This window comes from Colobus angolensis, unplaced genomic scaffold (assembly GCF_000951035.1).
Source record: "Colobus angolensis palliatus isolate OR3802 unplaced genomic scaffold, Cang.pa_1.0 Scaffold62, whole genome shotgun sequence".
Lineage (NCBI taxonomy): Eukaryota > Metazoa > Chordata > Mammalia > Primates > Cercopithecidae > Colobus > Colobus angolensis.
The window spans coordinates 679,569-685,050 of record NW_012119821.1 but is presented as its reverse complement, the minus strand read 5'-3'; positions in this window follow the sequence as shown (position 1 = coordinate 685,050).

The following is a 5,482-nucleotide window of genomic DNA, read 5'->3' as shown; positions in this document are numbered from 1 at the left end:
GCCATAAAAAAGGATGAGTTCGTGTCCTTTGTAGGGACATGGATGCAGCTGGAAACCATCATTCTCAGCAAACTATCGCAAGAACAGAAAACCAAATACCGCATGTTCTCACTCATAGGTGGGAATTGAACAATGAGAACACTTGGACACAGGAAGGGGAACATCACACACTGGGGCTTGTTGGGGGTGTGGTGAAAGGGGAGGGATTGCATTAGGAGATATACCTAATGTAAATGATGAGTTAATGGGTGCAGCACACCAACATGGCACATGTATACGTATGTAACAAACCTGCACGTTGTGCACTTGTACCCTAGAACTTAAAGTATCATTAACAAGAAAAAAAAACAGACATTCTGGAGTTGAAGAAAGCAATTGATATACTGAAGACTATATCAGAGCCTCTTACTAGCAAAATTGATCAAGTAGAAGAAAAAATTAGTGAGCTTGAAGACAGAACTATTTGAAAATACACAGTCCAAGGAGACAAAATAAAAAAAGGAATAAGAAATGATGGAGTACATCTACAGGATATAGAAAATAGCCTCAAAAGGGAAAATCTAAAAGTTATTGGCCTTAAAGAGAAGGTATAGAAAGAGATATTTGGGTAGCGAGTTTATTCAAAGGGACAATAACAGAGAATTTCCCACACCTAGAGAAAGATATTAACTTTCAAGTACAAGAATGTTATAGAACATCTAGCCAATTTAACTCAAAGAATACTACCCGAAGGCATTTAATAATTAAACTCCCAAAGGTTAGAGATAAAGAAAGGATCCTAAAAGCAGCAAAAGAAAAGAAACAAATAACATACAATGGAGTCCAATATGTCTGGCAGCAGACTTCTCAGTGGACATCTTACAGGCCAGGAGAGAGTGACATGACTGCTGAAGGACAAAAATTGTTATCCTACAATACCATATCCAGTAAAACATGAAGGAGAATTAAAGACTTTCTGAGACAAACAGAAGCTGAGGGATTTCATTAAAACACAAAACATGTCCGATAAGAAATGGTAAAGGGAGTTCTTCGGTCTGAAAGAAAAGGATATTAATGAACAATGAGAAATCATCTGAAGTATTACAAAACTAACTGATAATAGTAAAACATAGAATATTATAACACTGTAATTGTAGTGTATAAAGTACTCATGTTTTGAGTAGAAAGACTAAAAGATGAACCTATCAGAAATAATAACTATGACTTTTTAAGGCATAGACAGTATAATAAGATATAAGTAGAAACAGCAAAAAAGTTAAAAATTTGGGGGATTAAATTATAGAGGTTTTATTAGTTTTTGCTTTGAGTCTTTGTAAGTTTGTTTATGCAGTCATATGATTGGAAATCAAACAATATGCTCTCGAATGAATAATTTTAAAAGGTCAGTGAATAATTTTAAAGGGACATTTAAAAAATTTCTTGAAACAAATGTAAATGGAAGCGCAGCATACCGAAACCTGTGGGATACAGGGAAAGCGGTACTAAGAGGAAAATATATAGCAATAAGCATCTACATCAAAAATCTAGAAAAACTTCAAATAAACAACCTAACAATATGTCTTAAAGAGCTAGAAAGGCAAGACTAAACCAAACCGTAATGTAGTAGAAGAAAATAAATCATAAAGATCAGAGCAGAAATACATGAAACTGAAACCAAAAAAATACAAAAGATCAACAAACAAAAAGTTGGTTTTTTGAAAAGATAAACATCAACAAACCTTTAGCCAGACTAAGAAAAAGATAGAAGACTCAAATAAATAAAATCAGATATGAAAAAGGAGAGATTATTACCAACCCTGCAGAAATTCAAAGGCTCATTAGAGGCTACCATGAGCAACTATATGTCAATAATTGGAAAATGTAGGAGAAATGGATAAATTCCTAGACACCTGCTAAGATTCAACTACAAAGAAACTGCAAACCTAAGCAAACCGATAACCAATAGGTAATAATACTTAAGCCATAATAAAAAGTCTATCATTAGAGAAAAGCCCAGGACCCAATGGGTTCAGAGCAGAATTTTACCAAACATTTAAAGAACTAATACCAATCCTACTCAAACTATTCTGAAAAAAAGGAGGGAATACTTCCAAACTCATTCTATAAAGCCCATGTTACTCTAATACCAAAACCAGACAAAGATATCAAAAAAAGGAAAACTGTAGGCCAATATCCCTGATAAACATTGATGCAAAAATCCCAAACAAAATACTAGCATATTAAAATCAGCAACACATTAAAAAGTTCATTCATCATGATCAAGCAGGATTTATCCCAAGATGCAAGGATGGTTGAACATATGCAAGTCAATCAATGTAGTATATCATATCAACAGTATGAAGGACAAAAACCATCTGATCATTTCAACTGATGATGAAAAAGTATTTGATAAAATTCAACATCCTTTTATGATTTAAAAAACCTTGAAAAACAGAATAGAAGGAACATACTTCAACATAATAAAAGTCATATACAACACACCCACAGCTAATATCATACTGAATGGAGAATACTGAAAGCCCTTCCTGTAAGATCTGGAACAAAACAAGTATGCCCACTGTCACCACTGTTATTCAACACAGTCCTGGAAGTCCTAGCTAGCGGAATCAGACAAGAGAAAGAAATACAGGGCATCCAAAGTGGAAAGGAAGAAGTCAAATTATCCTTGTTTGCAGATAATATGACCTTGTATTTGGAAGAGCCTAAATACTCCACAAAAAAACTATTAGAACTGATAAAAAAAAATTCAGGAAAGTTGCAGGATACAAAATCAACATACAAAAATCAATAGCATTTCTATATGCCTACAACGAATAATCTGAAAAATAAATTTTAGAAGTAATCCTATATACAAAAACTACAAATAAAATAACTAGGAATAAATGTAACCAAAGAAGTGAAGAATCTCTACAATGAAAACGGTAAAACATTGAAACAAGAAATTGAAGAGGGCACCAAAAATGAAAAGATATTTCATGTTCATGGACTGGAAGAATAAATATTGTTAAAATGTACATACTACTCAAAGCAATCTACAGATTCAATGCAATCCCTATTACAATACCAATGACATTCTTCACAGAAATAAAAAAAGCAATCCTAAAATTTATATGAAACTATAAAAGATCCAGAAGAGCCAAAGCTATCCTGGGCAAAAAGAGCAAAACTGGATGAATTACATTACTTGACTTCAAAGTATATTACAGAGCTGTAGTAACCAAATAGCATGGTACTGACATAAAAAGAGACATGTAGATCAATGGAACAGAATCGAGAAGTGAGAAAGAGATCCATACGTCTACAGTGAACTCAGTTGCAACAAAGATGCCAAGAATATACTTTGGGGAAAAGACAGTCTCTTCAATAAATTGTGCTGGGAAAACTGGATATCCATATGTGGAAGAATGAATCTAGACCCTTATATTTTACCATATACAAAAATCAAATCAAAATGGCTTTAAGACTTAAATCTAAGACCTCCAACTATGAAACTCCTAAAAAGAAATGTTGGGAAACTCTCCAAGACATTGATCTGGGCAAAGATTTATTGAGTAATACCCCACAAGCACAGGCAACCAAAGCAAAAATGGACAAATGGGATCACATCAAGTTAAAAGGCTTCTGCATGGCAAAGGAAACAATCAACAAAGTGCAAAGACAATCCACAGAATGGGAGAAAATATGCAAACTAGCCATCTGACAAGAGATAAATAACCAGAATATATAAGGAGCTCAAACAACTCTACAGGAAAAAAATCTAATAACCCTATTTAAAAATAGGCAAAGGTATGAATAGATATCTTGCAAAAGAAGACATACAAATGGAAAATAGGTATATTAAAAGGTGCTTAACATCACTGATCATCAGAGAAATGCAAATGAAAACTACAATGAGATATCATCTCACCACAGTTAAATGACTTCTATTCAAGAGATGGGCAATAGCGAATGCTGGTGAGAATGTAGAGAAAATTTTATATTTTCTCTACATATATACACTTTTGGTGGGAATGTAAATTAATAAAACTACAATGGAGAACAGTTTGGAAGTTCCCAAAAACAATAAAAATAGAACTACTATATGTTCCAGCAATCCTACTGCTGGGTACATAGCCAAAAGAAAGGAAATCAGTATATCAAAGAGATATCTGCACTCCCATGCTTACTGTGGCAGTAGTCACACAGCCAAGATTTGGAAGCAGTCTAAGTGTCCATCAACAGATAAATGGATAAAGAAAATGCGGTCTGTATACACAATAGAGTGCTATTTAGCCCTAAAATAGAATGAGATCCTGTCATATGCAATAATATGGATGGAACATGAATTAACAACATTATGTTTAGTCGAATAAGCCAGATACAGAAAGACAAACTTCATGTATTCTCACATCTTTTTGAAAGCTAAATATCAAAGCAATTTAACTCCTGGAGATAGAGAGTAGAATGATGGTTACCAGAGGGTGGGAAGGATAGTTGGGGATAGGGTAAGTGGGAATAATTAATGGGTACAAAATCTACAGTTAGATAAAATGAATATGATCTAGTATGTGATAGCATAACAGGGTGGCTACAATCAATGATAATTTATTGTGTATTTAAAAGTAACTATAAGAGCATAACTGGATCATTTGTGGCACAAAGAAAGGATAAATGTTTGAGGTTATGGATACCCCATTTACCTTGATGTGGTTATTATGTATTGTATGCCTATACCAAAATGTGTCATGCGCTTCATAAATAAGTAAATAAATCTGTCTATATCTACTATTTATCCACAAATAAAAAATTAAAAAGTAAAATAAACAAATTAATTTAAAAAATGGACTTGTTGCGCAGCGCTAGGAGTGCTGTCAGAAGATAACCTGCGGCTGTCAATCTATCAGATTGTGTCTCAGCTGCAGAGTTGCCTTACCCACAATCACAACCTTCCTGGATTGTGGATCCAGTAGGATGGGGTCCTATATTCAATGGGTGATTGAGGTAGAGGTATATAAGCTGAGCCATTTCATTTCAGTAAAGGACAATCTGATATTGTTAGGCAGCATAGTACCTTCTCCCAAAGATAACCACATTCTAATCCCTGGAACCTGTGAATATGTTATGTGGCAATGGAGAATTAAGGCTATTGATAGAATTATGGTTGCTAATCAGCTGAATTTAAGACAAGGAAGTTATACTGGATTACCTAGGAGGGCCCAGTATAATCAAGAGGGAGATAGAAAAGGACATCAAGTCAGAGAGAGATTTAAAAATGGTATTCAGCTGGCTTTGACGATGGAGGAAGGAACCATGAGTCAAGGAAGGCAAACAGCCTCCAGCAGCTATGGCAGGTGATTCTCTGCCACAGCCTCCAGAAAAAACACAGTCTTGCCAACACCTTCAGCTTAACTCAGACTCAGTTTTGATTTATGCCCTCCAGAACTGTACGATGATAAATTTGTTTCATGTCAAGATAATAAATTTGTGTTGTGGTAATTTGTTA